At 37.2% G+C, this 17,592-nt stretch overlaps 1 protein-coding gene and 1 pseudogene across 1 annotated transcript in view; both read right to left on the bottom strand.

The window, feature by feature from the left end:
- The window catches only part of EDA2R (ectodysplasin A2 receptor), a 205,503-nt gene that overhangs the window by 131,070 nt on the left and 56,841 nt on the right, over positions 1–17,592 (bottom strand). The gene's annotated exons all lie outside the window — the stretch shown is intronic.
- LOC103232103 (protein LSM14 homolog A pseudogene) lies at positions 2,194–3,979 on the bottom strand (annotated as a pseudogene).

The following is a 17,592-nucleotide window of genomic DNA, read 5'->3' as shown; positions in this document are numbered from 1 at the left end:
AGAGGCTTACCAAGGCTGATGTTTTAATACCTGGTTATTGCTGATGGTTATTCAGGGTCCAAAGGCTCTTCAGTTAGCAGGTGATGAATGCTTCTAGGATACGGGCATTCCCTTCAAGGCAGCAGGTTTATTTCTTGCCCAGAGTGTGACTAGCAATGTCGTCTGGGAACTAGGGCCTGGAATGGGGGCCTCATTATTCTCACCAGTGCCCTATACTGCTGTGACTGAACTGGTATCCTAGATGCAAGACAAAGTTCTCCCTACTATTCCCTCTTCTCTCCTCAAGCATAAGGAAGGGGTCAATTTTGGAGTGGAAAAAGGGGTCTCTTTTGGAGCCCTGAGCTGTAAAGCTGGAGTTAGAGGAGGGTAATGCCAGTACTCTCTTGGCTGCCCCAGCTGGTGTCTTAGTATGTCAAGTGTTCTCCCCATTCCACTGTGTCTGGGCCAATTTCAGTCCTAGGACTTGCCTAATACATGCAGTAGTCCTTATAGCCTAGAATACTTTTCAAGTTTACTTAGTGACCAAGAGCACTTTGACCCTCAGTGGTCAGTATGGCAGACACTTATGTTCAGATAGCTTGGATTGGTGATTCCCCTCTTGCTGGGGCTGATTTAAATGCTCTCTCTGTGGGCAGGCATCAGCTGAGTTTGGTCTGGCTTTTCTTTCTGCTCTAACAGAGCACCAGTGAGTTCAGTGCCTTACAATTTCCAGGTTCTGCTTCCCCCACTGCCCAGAGATGCTTCCCCAACAGGTCACCACTTCTGGGGGTGGGGAAGGTGTGGCGTCCACAATTGAGCGGGATTTTTTTTTTTTTTTCCTATCTCTTCAGTGCCTCTTTCAGCAATATAAGGTCAAAACCAGGTACTATGAGTGTTCACCTGATTTTTTGTTCTTATGAAGTTTCTTTTCTTTCTTTTTTCTTTTTCTTTTTTTTTTTTTTTTTCTGCATATAGATAGTTGTTAACCTGGTGTCTTTGCAGAGGAACAATTGGTAGAGTTTTCTATTTTGCCATCTTGCTCTTCCTCCTGTAGATGTCTATTGGTTGCATTTGGTCAAGTGTCACGTTCAAGTCCCAAATATATTTGCTTGTTTCCTGCTTCAATGATCTAATAGTGTCAGTAGGGTGTTGAAGTTTCCCACTATAATTTTTGGACATTTAAGTTTATTCCCAGGTATCTAAGAACTTCCATTCTGAATCTGAGTGCACCTATGTTGGATGCATGCATATTTAAGAAAGGTCTTCTTGTTGAATTAACCCTTATAACAATATGTAATGCTCTTCTCTTTATTGCTTTTGTTGGTTTATCATCTGCTTTGTCTGAAATTAGAATAACAACCTCTGTCTTTTCCTGTTTTCCACTTGTTTGGTAAATTGATCTCCGTTTCTTCACTTTAAGCCTATGTGTGTCATTGCATATGAGATGAGTCTTACGAAGAAAGCATAACTTTGGGTTTTGCTTCTCTATACAATTTACCACTCTGTGCATTTTAATTCGGGCATTTAGCCCATTGACATTCAATGTTAGTATCGATATGTGCAGGTTTGATCCCGTCATTGTATCTTTAGCCAGTTTTGTTTTACGTACATAATTGTGTTTTTGTAGTGTCAGGTAATGATCTCTTCATATATAGAACTCTTTTAGGGGCCTCTTATAGGGCAATTTTGCTGGTAACAAATTCCCTGAGCCCTTCCTGGTCTGAAAAGACTCTGATCTCTTCTTCACTTGTGAAGCTTAGTTTAGCTGGATATAAAATTCTTGGTTGTAATTTTTTGTTGTTATTAATGCTGAATATAGACCCCCCAATCTTTTCTGGCTTGTAAGATTTCTGCTGAAAAGTCCACTGTTAGCCTGATGAGTTTTCTTTTTTAGGTAACCTGACCCTTCTCTCTAGCTGCCTTTAACATTTTTTCTTTCATTTCCACCTTGGGGAATCTGATGACTATTTGTCTTGGGGATGTTCTTCTTGTGTAGTATTTCACTGGGGAGATCTGCATTTTTCTAAATTTAAATGTTGGCCTGTCTAGTGAGGGTAGTAAAATTCCCATGGACGATATTCTCAAGTTGCTTGATTTCTCTCCCTGTTTTTCAGGAATGCCAATTTTCATAGATTTGGTCTCTTTACATAATTCCATATTTCTCAGAGGTTTTGTTCATTTTTTTTTTTTTTTTTTTTTTTGCTATTCCAAATAGATTTAATGCTCATGTTTTAAGATGAGCCTTCCACCCCCAAAAGTAACTGCATTTTATCTTTGAAATTAAGCAGAAAAACAAACAAAAAACAAAAACCCAGTGCTGGTGACAAATGTACAGCGAATTCACTTCTTCATTCTTCGCAAAGACTGAAATCAATTTTCAGGACCATGAAGAGCTAGAAATTCACCTATTTTCAGAGACTTGTTTGTAGACTATGCAGCAACTTTGTTGTCTTTCCTATATTCAAAATCTGCAAACTCCCGGCCCCCACGACCTCCTCTGAATCCACCTCGAAATCCTCGAGGGGCAGTGAAGGTACCACCTCTGCCACCAACACGTCCTCTGCCACCACGGAAACCAAGACCTCCTCTGCCTCTGTATCCCCCATGGCCACGATTTGGACAAAGTGGGATTCCAAATGTTTCAGCATTTAATCTTCTTTCTTCAGCCCAGGTTGGTCTTCGTTCTCTATTGTCATCACAAGAAATATTATCAAAGAAGGATTTAGTTTTGTCATAATAGCAATTAGGTCCAAGTGGATCTTCTTCATCAGCATTTCCTTCACTGTTTTGGGTATCAACTCCTGAGTCTCCTTTATCTTCACCATTTACAGGCTTCTCCTGTTTCTCAAGTTTATCTTCTTTTAATTTAAGTTTATTATGAAACTCTCTGTCAATCTCTTCCTTGTTGAATGGTGCATTTGCACTTTCAAAGTCAAAGTCTTTCTCAAATTTCATTGGCCCATCTCGCCGAATACCAAATCTTCCCCTGCCACCCCGATGACCCCCACGCCCTCTCCTTGGAGCTGAAGGAGCACCTGGAGCTACTTGTCTCTTGTTATCATTTCTGAGTTGCTCATTTTCTGGCCTTGAAACTTTGTGTACTTCAGCTCGCCTGTGCTCCTGATTCTCTATTGCTTTTTGGCTGGTAGATGGCAAAGGCCTGGTTGATACAGGACTCCTTCTCCCAACAGGTGCTGGCACAGGTAAGTGGGCAGAGGCGGTCTGCATGCTTGTTCCATGGTTGGGCTTTTTCTCAAAGGGTCTAACTGAGGGCTTGAACGACCTTGAGATAACTGTGTTTTTAGAGATCTTGAATCCTGTGTAAAGGCAGAACCAACCGCACTACTTTGGGGTAAGGTACCACTGTTTGATGTTTCTGTTCCAAAGGACGTCAAAGAGTTTCCAGCAACACCAACAGCACCAAACTGCTGCCCAACTAAGGAACTTGGACTGAACTGACTGTATGTGGGCATCCTGCCGAAAGGCCCGTAAGAACCCATGGACTGGAATGAAGAAGTCGATGAGCCTAGTGAGGACTGAACCATAGCTGGGTCTTGAGGCAAAGAACACTGTGGTTTTGGTGGCTCACAAACAGTAAGGTCTTTAATGTCACTCCCACGGAATATAATGTATTCAAAGACTTCATCTCGAGGTGGTATTGGACGATCTGTCGGTCTGTCTTCTGTACCAAAGGATCGAACTTTGGCAAGGGCTACGGTGGAGTTTTCGGTGTCGATGGTGTAGAGGATGCCCTCGTAGCGGATCTCCGCCTTGGAGATGAGGCTGATCTTGCTGCCGATGTAAGGGGTGCCCCCGCTCATGGCGCCGCCGCCGCCGCTCCCGGCTGCTCGCAGAGAGGCAGATCCCACGCCGCTGTCGCCCGCTCCGCACGCCCGGTAGCTCCGTCGACACCTACAGCAGCCGCTTCAGACCCAACATGGCGGCGGCGCCGGGTCCGCTACCCTCCCCCAGCCTCCCGCCCTCAAGCCGCGGCGCGGCGGCGGCGGCAGCGGCAGCCGGTTTTGTTCATTTTTGTTTGTTGTTTTTCTTTACTTTTGCCTAAGTTATTTCAGAAAACCTGTCTTGGAAATCTGAGATTCTTCCTTCAGATTTGTTGATTCTTCCCTAGGACTTGGGTTGTGTTCTAAAATTCTTGAAGTGAGTTTTTCAGTTCTATCAGTTCCATTTTGATCTTCTTTACTTTTTAAAAAATTTTATTTTTTAAAAATGGAAACATAATAATTGTAACTATGTCATACAGTGTGACTTTATTTTTTATTTTATTTTATTTTATTTTATTCTATTTTACTGTAAGTTCTGGGCTTCATGTGCAGAATGTGTAGGTTTGTTACATAGGTATACATATGCCATGGTGGTTTGCCACACCTATCAACCTGTCATCTAGGTTTTAAGCCCTACATGCATTAGATATTTGTCCTGATCCTCTCCCTCCCCTTTCCCCCCATACCCCCGACAGGTCTCAGTGTGTGATGTTCCCCTCCCTGTGTCCACGTGTTCTCATTGTTCAGCTCCTACCTATGAGTGAGAATATGTGGTGTTTGGTTTTCTGTTCCTGTGTTAGTTTGCTGAGAATGATGGCTTTTAGCTTCATCCATGTCCCTGCAAAAGACATGAACTCATTTTTTATGGTTGCATAGTATTCCGTAGTGTTTATATACCACATTTTCTTTATCCAGTCTATCATTGCTGGGCATTTGGGTTGGTTCCAAGTCTTTCCTATTGTAAACAGTGCTGCAATGAAAATACCTGTGCATGTGTCTTTATACTAGAATGATTTATAATCCTTTGGGTATATAAGCAGTTATGGGATTGCTGGGTCAAATGGTATTTCTAGTTCTAGATCCTTGAGGAATTTCCACACTGGCTTCCACAACAGTTGGACTAATTTACATTCCCACCAACAGTGTAAAAGCATTCCTAATTCTCCGCATACTTGCCAGCATCTGTCGTTTCCTGACTTTTTAATGATCACCATTCTTATTGGCATGGGATGATATCTCATTGTGGTTTTCATTTGCATTTCTGTAATGACCAGTGATGATGAGCCTTTTTCATGACACATTGCAAATTTTTTCTCCCATTCTGTAGGCTTTCTGTTCACTCTGATGCTAGTTTCTTTTGTTGAGCAGAAGGTCTTTAAGTTTAATTAGATTCCATTTGTTAATTTTGGCTTTAATTGCAATTGCTTTTGGTGTTTTAGTCATGAAGTCTTTGCCTATGCCTCTGTCTTGAATGGTATTGCTCAGGTTTTCTTCTTGGGTTTTTATGGTTTTGGGTTTTATGTGTAAGTCTTTAATCCATCTTGAGTTAATTTTTGTTTAAGCTGTAAGGAAGGAATTCAGTTTGTGTTTTCTATATATGGCTAGCTTGTTTTCCCAACATCATTTATTAAATAGGGAATCCTTTCTCCATTGCTTGCTTTTGACCTGCCCTACAAGGAGGGGAAGAACACCTGAAGGAAGCACTAAATATGAAAAGGAAAAACTGGTACCAGGCACTGCAAAAACACACCAAAACATAAACACCAATGACACTATGAAGAAACTGCTTCAACTAATGTGCAAAATAACCAGCTAGCATCACAATGACAGGATCAAATATACACATAACTATGTTAGTGCTAAATGTAAATGGGCTAAATGTCCCAATTAAAAGACACAGCCTGGCTAATTGAATACAGTCAAGACTAACTGGTGTGTTATATTCAGGAGACCCATCTCTCATGCAAAGACCAACATAGGCTCAAATTAAAGGAATGGAAGAATATTTACCAAACAAATGGAAAGCAAAACAACAACAACAACAACAACAAAAGGCAGAGGTTGCAATCCTAGTCTCTGATAAAACAGACTTTAAACCAACAAATATCAAAAAAGACAAAGAAGGGCGTTACATAATGGTAAAGGGATCCACACCGCAAGAAGGGCTAACAATCCTAAAAATGTATGCCCCCAATACAGGAGTATCCAGGTTCATAAAGCAAATTCTTTGAGACCTACAAAGAGACTTAGACTCCCACAAAATGATCATGGGAGACTTTAACATCCCAATGTCAGAATGAGACAGAAATTTAACAAAGGTATTCAGGTCTTGAACTCAGCTCTGGACCAAGCAGACCTAATAGACATCTATAGAACTCTCCACCCCAAATCAGTAGAATATACATCTTCTCATTTATTCTAAAATCGACCACATAATTGGAAGTAAAACACTCCTCAGCAAATGCAAAAGAACAGAAATCATAATAAACAGTCTCTCAGATGACAGTGCAATCAAATTAGAACTCAGGAGTAAGAAACTCACACAAAACAGCACAACTACATGGAAATTGAACCTGGTTCTCAATGACTAGTGGGTAAATAACAAAATTAAGGCAGAAATAAAAAAGTTCTTTAAAACCAATGAGAACACTTGGACTCGGGAAGGGGAAAATCACACACCGGGGCCTATCATGGGGAGGGGGAAGGGGGGAGGGATTGCATTGGGAGTTATACCTGATGTAAATGACGAGTTGATGGGTGCTGACGAGTTGATGGGTGCAGTACACCAACATGGCACAAGTATACATATGTAACAAACCTGCACATTATGCACATGTACCCTAGAACTTAAAGCATAATAATAATAATTAAAAAAAAAAAAAAACAGTGAGAACAAAGAGACAATGTACCTGAATTTTTTGGACACTGCTAAAGCAGAGTTAAGAGGGAAATTTATAGCACTAAAATGCCTGCAGCAGAAAGCTGGGAAGATCTACAATTGACACCCTAACATCACAATTAAAAGCACCAGAAAAGCAAGAGCAAATAAATTCAAATGCTAGCAGAAGACAAGAAATAAGTAACATCAGAGAAGAACTGAAGGAGACACAGACATGAAAACCCCTTCAAATAAATAAATGATTCCAGGATATGAGTTTTTGAAAAGATTAACAAAATAAATGGACCACTAGGTAGACTAACAAGAAAAGAGAGAAGAATAAAAAAGACTCAATAAAAAACGATAAAGGGAATATCACCACTAATCCCACAGAAATACAAACTTCCATCAGAGAATACTATAAACACCTCTATGCAAATAAACTAGACAATCTAGAAGAAATGGATACATTCCTGGACACATACACTCTCCCAACACTAAACCAGGAAGAAGCCAAATCCCTTAATAGATTAATAACAAGTTCTGAAATTGAGGCAGTAATTAATAGCCTACCAACCAAAAAGAGCCCTGGGCCAGACGGATTCACAGCCGAATTCTACCAGAGGTACAAATAGGAGCTGGTGCCATTGATATTTTCATATGGATTGCATTGAATCTGTAGATGACTTTGAGTAGTGTGAGCATTTTAACATCGTTTATTCTTCCAATCCATGAATATGAAATATTTTTCTACATCTCGTGTGTTCAATTTCTTTCATCAGTGTTTCATCAGTGTTTCATAGTTCTCATTTTAGAGAACTCACTTTAGCTAGTTTGTAGGTATTTAGTTTTATTTGTGGCTATTTCAAATGGGATTACTACTTTTTTTTTTTTTTCAGAGTGCTCATTGTTCACATATATAAATGCTACTGATTTTTTGCATGCTGATTTTGCATCCTGCAACTTTACTGAATTTGTTTATCAGTTCTAACAGTGTTTTGGTGAAGTCTTTAAGTTTGTCCAAATGTAAGATCACATCATATGCAAACAAGGATTATTTGAGTTCTTTCTTTCTAATTTGGATGTCCTTTATTTCTTTCTCTTGTCCAAGTGATCTAGCTAAGATTTCCAATAATACGTTGAATAATAGGGTGAAAGTTTGTATCCTTGATGTGTTTCAGCTCTTGTAGGAAAGGCTTTCAATTTTTTTTCTATTTGGTATAATACCATAGATTGGTCTGTCATATACAGCTTTTATGTGTTGAGGTATATTCTTTTTAAACCCAGTTTTTTGTTTTTTTTTTTTTTTTAAGGCTTTTATCATGAAGACATGCCAAATTTTATCAAATGTTTTTCAGCATCAATTGGAATGGTCATATGGTTTTGTCCTTAAATCTGCTGATATGATTTATCACATTGATAGATTTACATATATTGAGCCATCCTTGAGTCCCAGAGATAAATCACACTTCGTCATGATGAATGATCTTTCTAATGTATTGTAGACACTAGTTTGCTAGTATTTTGTTGAGAATTTTTGCATCAATATTCATCAGAAATATTGGCATATAGCTTTCCTTTTTGATGTGTCTTTTCTTTGGTTTTGATATCACAGTAATACTAGCCTTGCTGAATAAGTTTGGAAGTATACCCTTCTCATCTATTTTTCAGAATAGTTTCATTCCCCTTTAAATATTTGTGGAATTCAGCAGTGAAGTCATTGGGTCCTGGGCTTTTCTTTACTGGGAGACTTTATTATGGCTTCAATCTTGTTATTATTATTGGTCTGTTCAGGTTTTGAATTTCTTCGTGGTTCAGTCCTGGTACATTGTATGTGTCTAGGAATTTATTCATTTTTCTCTAGATTTTCCAATTTATTGGCATATAGTTTCTCATAGTACTCACTAATCAACCTTTAAATGTTTGTGGTATCAGTTGTAATGTCTCTGTTTTCACCTCTGGCTTTATTTACTTGAGTCTACCCCTTTTTAAGTAGTTAATCTGACTAGAGGTTTGTCTATTTTTAAAAGTCTTTTCAAAAAACCAGCTTTTCATTTTATTGATATTTCTATTTTTTTATTGAATTTTATTTGTTTATGCCTGATCTTTTAAATTTCTTTTCTTCTATTAATTATAGGTTTGGTTTTCTATTGATTTTCTACTTCCTTAAGGCACATTAATAGGTTGTTTGTTTGAAGTTTTACTTTTTTTGATATACATTTTTATAGTTATAAATTTCCCCCTTAGTACTGCTTTCACTGTATCCCATAGGTTTTCGTATGTTGAGTTTTTATTATTTAAAGAATTTTAAAAATTTCTTTCTTAACTTATTCATCGATCCATTGTACATTCAGGAGCATATTGTTTAATTTACTTGTGTTTGTAGAGCTTCCAAAATGTCTCCTGTTATTGATATGTAGTTTTATTCCATTGTGGTCAGAGGAGGTACTTCATATTTTTTAAAATTGTTTTCAATGCTTTAAGACTTGTTTTTTCATATGGTCTACCATTGAGATTGATCCATGTACTGAGGTGTAGAATGTGTATTCTGCAGTTGTTGGATAAAATGTTCTGTACATATCTAGTAAGTGTATTTTTTCTGAAGTATAGATTAAGTCTAATGTTTATTTATATATTTTCTGTCTAGAAGATCTGTCAAATGCTGAAAGTGGTATGCTTAAGTCTCTAGTTATTATTGTATTGAGATTTATCTTTCTCCATATGTCTAATAATATTTCTTTCAAATATCTGAGTGTTCCAGCATTGGATAATATATATTTACAATTGTTATATCCTTTTGCTGAATTGACACTTTTGTCACTATATAATGACCTGTCTCTTATTACAGTATTTGTTTTGAAATGTATTTTCTCTGATATAGTACAGGTAGTTCTGCTCTTTTTGGTTTCCAATAGCATGGAATATATTTTTTCATCTCTTTATTTTCAATTTACGTGTATCTTTATAGGCGAAGTGTGTTTACTGTTTACTAGAAATTATTCAGTCTTTTTTTAAAAATTCATTCAGACATTTTATCTCTTGATTGATTATTTTAGTCCTTTTACATTAAATGTTACTATTAATAACTAAGATTTTTCTCCTGCCAATTTGTTTTTGGTTTTCTGGTTGTTTTGTACTTTTTTTCTTCCTTCCTGTCTTCCTTTTATTAAAGGTGATTTCCTTTGATGATGTGACTTGATTTCTTGTTTTTATTTTTTGAGTATATGTTGTATATTTTGATTTGAGGTTGCCATGAGGCTTGTAAATACTATCTTATAACCCATTGTTCTGAACTGATGAAAACTTAACACTGATTGCATAAGCAAAAAAGCAAAAAGAAACTTAATAAATACTCTATATTTTATCCCCATTTCCAAGCTTTTTAACTTTTCGCTATTTCTCTTTATGTTTTATTGTACTGTGTATATGTGTTGAAAAGATGTTGTTATACATTAATTACAGTGTTATAACATTCTGTGTTTTTCTCTGTGCTCTTACAAGTGAGATGTGTACTGTCTGATGATTTCATCTTGTTCATTAACATTGTTTACTTTCAGATTTAAGAACTCCTTTTAGCATGTCTTAATAGGACAGGTCTGGTGTTGATAAAATCCCTTAGCTTTTGCTTGCATGGTAGTCTTTATTTTTCCTTCATGCTTGAAGGATATTTTCACCATATACATAAACTTCTTATACTTGCATGTTGATATATTTTTGTAGGTTTGGGATATTCTCTGATATTATTTCTTTGAATTAACTTTCTACCCCTATCTTTTTCTCTACTTCCTCTTTAAGACCAAAAACTTAGATTTGCCCTTTTGATACTATTTTCTAGATCTTGTAGCCTTGCTTTTTTTTTTTTTTCTCAATGCCTTTTTCTTTTGTCTCCACTGACTGCATATTTTCAAATAGCCTGTGTTTAAGCTCACTAATTCTTTCTTCTGCTTGATCAGTTCTGCTATAAACCAATTCTGGGAAACAGGGCCAACATGGCCGATTAGTAGCAGCCGTGGTTCGTGGCACTCATAGTGAGGAATGAAAGGGAAGAGTCAATACAGCACCTTCAACTGAAATACCCAGGTTCTCAGATTGGGAATAATTAGGGAAACAATTTGACACACGGAGAAGGAATAAGAACAGAGTGGGACGATGGCCCACCTGGGAGAAACATGGAGCCAAGGGAACCCACACCTCCAGCCAAGGGAAATGGTATGGGAGAAATTGAGGCAACTAGGGTCTGTAGCGGATCTCCAGCAAACCGAAGCAGTCCTATAGAAGAGTGGCCAGACAGTTAAAAAGAAAAACAAGTCAACAGAAAACAACAACAACAAACACAAAAAACCCCATCAAAAATCAGAAACCTTAAAGATCAAAGGTATATAAGCCCATAAATATGAGAAAGAACCAATGCAAAAATACTGAAAACTCAAAAAGCCACAGTGCCTCTTTTCCTCCAAATCACAATACCTCTCTGGCAAGGGCTCAGAACCAGGCTGAGGCTGAGATGGCTGAAATTACAGAAGTAGGTTTCAGAAGATGGGTAATACCGAACTTTCCCAAGCTAAAGGAACATGTAGTAACCCAATGCAAAGAAGCTAAGAATTATGATAAAACAATACAGGAGCTGAAAGCCAAAATAACCAGTTTAGAAAGGGCAATAACTGACCTGTTAGAGCTGAAAAACACACTAGAAGAATTTCACAATGCAATCACAAGTATTAATGACAGAATAGACCAATTAGAGGAAAGATTTTCTGAGATTGAAGCCTATCTATCTTTCTGCAATAAGACAAGCAGACAAGAGTAGAGAGAAAAGAATGAAAAATAATAAAGAAAATGTCCAAGAAATATGAGATTATGTAAAGAGACAATGTAAGACTGAGTGGGGTGCCTGAAATTGATGGGGAGAATGGAACCAAGTTGGAAACATACTTCAAGATATCATGTAGGAGAACTTCCCCCATGTATCAAGACAGGACAGTGGTCACATTCAGAAAATGCAGAGAACCCCAGGAAGATATTCCATGAAAGCATAATTCCCAAAACTCATAATCATCAGATTCACAAAGGTCTAAATGAAATAAAAAAATATTAAGGACAACCAAAGAGAAAGGCCAGGACTCCTACAAAGTGAAGCCCATCAGACTAACAGTGGACATCTAAGTGAAAACACTTCAAGCTAGAAGAGATTAATATTAATATTTAATATTCTTAAAGAAAAGAATTTTCAACACATAATTTAATATCCAGGCAAACTAACCTTCATAAGTGAAGGAGAAATGAGGTCCTTTTCAGACAAGGAAATGCTGAGGGAATTCGTGACCACCAGACCTGCCTTACAAATCTCCTGAAGGAAGCAGTAAATATGGAAAGAAAAACCTATTACCAGCCACTTCAAAAACACACTGAAGTACACAGATCAGTGGCACTATGAAGCAACCACATAAACAAGTTTGAAAAATAACCTGCTAGCATCATGATGACAGGATCACCTCTACACATAACAATACTAATCTTAAATATAAATTAACTAAATGCCCCAATTGAAAGACACAGAGTGGCAAGAAGGACATTACATAACGGGAAAGGGTTCAATTCAATAAGAAGAATTAACTATCCTGAGTGTATATGCACCCAACGCAGGAGCACCCAGATTGTAAAGCAAGTTCTTAGAGACCTTGAAAGAGACTTAGACTCCCAAACAATAAAAGTGAGACTTTAATACCCCACAGACAATATCAGACCGATTACCAAGACAGAAAATCAACAAAGACATACAAGGCTTCAACTCAGCTTGGAATGACATGGACCTAAAAAATATATACAAAACTCTCTACCACAAAACAGCAGAATATATGTTCTTCTCATCACCACACAACACTTACTCTGAAATTGATCACATAATTGGAAGCAAAAGATTCCTCAGCAAATGCAACAGAACTAAAATTATGACAAACAGTCCCTCAGACCACAGCACAAATTAGAAATCAAGATTTAAAAATGTACTAAAAACCACACAACTACATGGAAACTGGACAATCTACTCCTGAATGACTCTTGGGCAAATTACAAAATTAAGGCAGAAATCAAGAAGTTCTTTGAAAGTAATGAGAACAAACAGACAATGTACCAAAATCTCTGGGATGCAGTTAAAGCAGTATTAAGAGGGAAATTTGTAGCACTAAATGCCCATAACAAAAAACTAGAAAGATCTCAAGTTAACAAGCTAACATTACAACTAAAAGAACTAGAGAAACAAGAGCAAACAAACCCCAAAGCTAGGAAAAAAAAAGACTTAACCAAGATTACAGCTGAACTGAAAACGATAGAGACCCAAAAAACACTTCAGAAAATTAATGAATCCAGGAGCTGTTTTTCTGGAGAAAACTAATAAAACAGATTGGCCACTAGCTAGACTAATAAAGAAGAAAAGGAGGGTGAAGCCATTGCCCCACCCTGCTTTTCTTTCTTATCCATGTGTCAAGTTGTTTCCCTAATCATTTCCAATGCAATATTCTATATATTTCAGTTGAAGGTGCTGTATTCACTCTCCCCTTTCATTCCTGTCTATGAGAAGATTCAAATAAAAACAATTAGGAATGATAAAGGTGATATCACCACTGAACCCACAGAAATACAAACAGCCATCAGAGAATACTATCAACACTTCTATTTACATAAACTGGAAAATCTAGAAGAAATGAGTAAGTTCCTGGACACATACACCCTCTCAAGACTGAACAAGAATGAAACTGAATCTCTGAATACACCAGTAACTAGTTCTGAATTGAGGCAGTAACAAATAATCTACCAGCCAAAAAAAAAAAAAAGTAACCCAGGGCCAGATGGATTCACAGCTGAATTCTACCAGAGGTACAAAGAGGAGCTGGTACCATGTCTACTGAAACTATTTCAAAATAATGTAAAGGAGGGACTCCTCCCTAACTCATTCATTGAGGCCAGCATCACTCTGATACCAAAACCGGGCAGTGATATGACAAACACAAAAACTTCAGGGCAATATCGACACTGATTGAACACTGATGCAATAGTCCTCAACAAAATACTGGCAAACCAGATCCAGCAGCACATCAGAAAGCTTATCTACTACAATGAAGTAGGCTTCATCCTGGGGATGCTAGGTGTGTTAAATACATGCAAATCAATAAAGGTGATTCATCACATAAACAGAGGTAAAGACAAAAACCACATGATTATTTCAAAAGATGCAGAAAAGGCCTTTATTTATTTATTTATTTCCCATTTCCATAGGTTACTGGGTCACAGATAGTGTTTAGTTACATAAGTAAGTTCTTTAGTTTTGATTTATGAGATTTTGGTACACGCATCACCTGAGAAGTATACACTGCACTTAATTTGTAGTCTTTTATCCCTCACCCCATTCCCACTCTTTCCACCAGAGTCCCTAAAGTCCATTTTGACCTTCTGATGCCTTTGCATTATCATAGCTTAGCTCTGACATACCAGTGAGAACATACAATGTTTGGTTTTCCATTCCAGATTTACTTCACTAAGAATAACAGTCTCCAATCTCATCCAGGTCACTGTGAATGCCAGTAATTTATTCCTTTTCAAGGCTGAGTAGTATTCCATAGTATAAATACATACCACAGTTTCTTTATCCAATCATTGATTGATATCCATTTGGGTTGGTTCCATGGTTTTGCAATTCCAAATTGTGCTGCTATAAACATGTGTGTGCAAGTATCTTTTTTTCTTAAGGGGAATATCATGTGCTTAATTTTAATTATCATTGAATATAAGGCACTACTCTAAGAAGTGAAAAGAAACTCAATAGTTCCTCATGTCACTATGAAATATGTATTATTGGCCTCATCCTCATTTTACAGAGCAGAAAATGGGAAAAGGAGATAAATTGATTTTTTGTAAGGCCAAAAGATAATTATATGAGCTTGAGGTTGAAGCCAGGTAGTCTACCTGAGTACATTTCCTTAGCCCATTCTACAATCCCTCTGCTATAGTGTGCTGCCTAACTGGCTCACTCATCTCTAAAAAATTTTCATATCAATCTTGGAATAAAATTCAGTTTTAGATAACAAATCAAGTAAAATCCATCAAACATTATTTTACCCTGTACTGTAAAGTTGAAGCACTTATTCTTCAATTTCTCTTTCTGCTTATCAAAAAAATCACTCGATAAACATTGGACAAAATCAAAACTGGTGAATAAAATTATTATTATTTTAAACAAATAACTTTTTTATTATTTTACTTTAAGTTCTGGGACACATGCAGAGAATGTGCAGGTTTTTTACATAGGTATATCTGTGCCAAGGTGATTTGCTGCACCCATCAACCTGTCATCTATAGTAGGTATTTCTCCTAATGCTGTCTCTCCTCTAACCTCCCAACCCCCTGACAGGCCCTGGTGTGTGATGCCCCCACCCCTGTATCCATGTGTTCTCATTGTTCAACTTCCACTTATGAATGAGAACATGGGGTGATTGGATTTCTGTTCCTGTGTTAGTTTGCTGGGAATAATGATTCCCAGCTTCATCCATGTCCCTGCAAAGAACATGAACTCATGCTTTTTATGGCTGCATAGTATTCCATGGTGTGTATGTGCCACAGTTTCTTTATCCAGTCTATCCTTGATAGGCATTTGGATTGTTTTCAAGTCTTCGCTAATGTGAACAGTGCTGCGATAAACATATATGTGCATGTATCTTTGTAGTAGAATAGTTTATAATCCTTTGGGTATATACCCAGTAATGGGATTGCTGGGTCAAATAGTATTTCTGGTTCTAGATCCTTGAGGAATTGCCACACTGTCTTCTAAAATGGTTGAACTAATTTACACTCCCACCAACAGTGTAAAAGAGTTCCTATTTTTCCACATCCTCACCAGTGTCTGTTGTTTCCTGACTTTTTAATGATCGCTATTCTGACCGGTGTGAGATGGTATCTCACTGTGGTTTTGCATTTCTCTGATGACCGGTGATGATGAGCTTCTTTTCATATGATTGTTGACTGCATAAATATCTTCTTTCGAGAAATGTCTCTTCATATCCTTTGCCCACTTTTTGATTTTTTTTTTTCTTGTAAATGTGTTGAAGTTCTTTGTAGATTCTGGATATTAGCCCATTGTCAGATGGATAGATTGCAAAAAATTTTTCCCATTCTATAGGTTGCCTGTTCACTGTGATGATAGTTTCTTTTGCTGTGCAGAAGCTCTTTAGTTAAATTAGATCCCAGTTATCAATTTTGGCTTTTGTTGTCATTGCTTTTGGCATTTTAGTCATAAAGTCTTTGCCCATGCCTGTGTCCTGAATGGTATTGCCGAGATTTTCTTCTAGGGTTTTTATGGTTTTAGGTCTTGCATTTAAGTATTTAATCCATCTTTTTGTATAAGGTACATACAGTTAATTTTTTGTATAAGGTGTAAGGGAGGGGTTCTGTTTCCGTTTTTTGCCTTTGGCCAGTCAGTTTTTTCAACACCATTTATTAAATAGGGAATCCTTCCCCCATTGCTTTTTTTTTTGTCAGGTTTGTCAAAGATCAGATGGCTGTAGATGTGTGGCATTATTTCTGAGGCTTCTATTCTGTCCCATTGGTCTATATATATGTTTTAGTACCAGTACCATGCTGTTTTGGTTACTGTAGCCTCATAGTGTAGTTTGAAGTCAGGTAGTGTGATGCCTCCAGCTTTGTTATTTGTGCTTAGGATTGTCTTGGCTATACATGCCCTTTTTTGGTTCCATATGAAATTTAAAGTATTTTTTTTTCTATTTCTGCAAAGAGAGTCAGTGGTAGCTTGATGGGGATAGACTTGAATCTATAAATTACTTTGGGCAGTATGGCTATTTTCATGATATTGATTCTTCCTATCCATGAGCATGGAATATATTTCCACTGGTTTTTGTCCTCTCTTATTTCCTTGAGCAATGGCTCAGAGTTCTCCTTAAAGAGGTCATTCACATACATTGTATGTTGTATTCATAGGTATTTTATTCTCTTTGTGGTAATTGTGAATGGGAGTTCACTCATGATTTGGCTTTCTGTTTGTCTATTATTAGTGTATAGAAATGCTGGTGATTTTTACACGTTGATTTTGTATCCTGAGACTTTGCTGAGGATTCTTATCAGCTTAAGATTTTGGACTGAGATTATGGGGTTTGTAAAATACACATTCATGTCATCTGCAAACAGAAACAATTTGACTTCCTTTCTTCCTATTTGAATGCCTTTTATTTCTTTCTGTTTCCTGATTTCCCTGGCCAGAACTTCCAAAACTGTGTTGAATAGGAATGGTGAGAGAGGGCATCCTTCTCTTGTGGCAGTTTTCAAAGGGAATGCTTCCAGCTTTTGCCCATTCAGTATGATATTGGCTGTGGTTTTTTATAAATATTTTTATTATTTTGAAATATGTTTCATCAATACCTAGTTTATTGAGAGTCTTTAGCATGAAAGGGTGTTGAATTGTATCAAAGGCCTTTTATGCCTCTATTGAGATAGTCATGTGGTTTTTGACATTGGTTCTGTAATGTGATGGATTACGTTTATTGATTTGCATATGTTGGACCAGCCTTGAATCCCAGGGATGAAACTGATTTGATCGTGGTGCATAAGCTTCTTGATGTGTTGCTGGATTTGGTTGGCCAGTATTTTATTGATGATTTTTTCATTGATGTTCATCAGGGATATTGGCCTGAAATTTTCTTTGTTGTGTCTCTGCCAGGTTTTGGTACCAGTATGATGCTGGCCTCATAAAATGAGTTAGGAAGGATTCTTTTTTTTTTTTTTTTTTTTTTTTTCCTATGATTTGGAATAGTTTCAGAAGGATTGTTACCAGCTCCTATTTGTACCTCTGGTAGAATCTGACTGTGAATCGTCTGGTCCTGGGCTTTATTTTGGTTGGTAGGCTATTAATTACTGCCTCAATTTTAGCACTTGTTACTGGTCTATTCAGGG

This window comes from Chlorocebus sabaeus, chromosome X (genome assembly GCF_047675955.1).
Source record: "Chlorocebus sabaeus isolate Y175 chromosome X, mChlSab1.0.hap1, whole genome shotgun sequence".
Classification (NCBI taxonomy): domain Eukaryota; kingdom Metazoa; phylum Chordata; class Mammalia; order Primates; family Cercopithecidae; genus Chlorocebus; species Chlorocebus sabaeus.
This window is presented reverse-complemented; position numbering and strand designations above follow the sequence as displayed.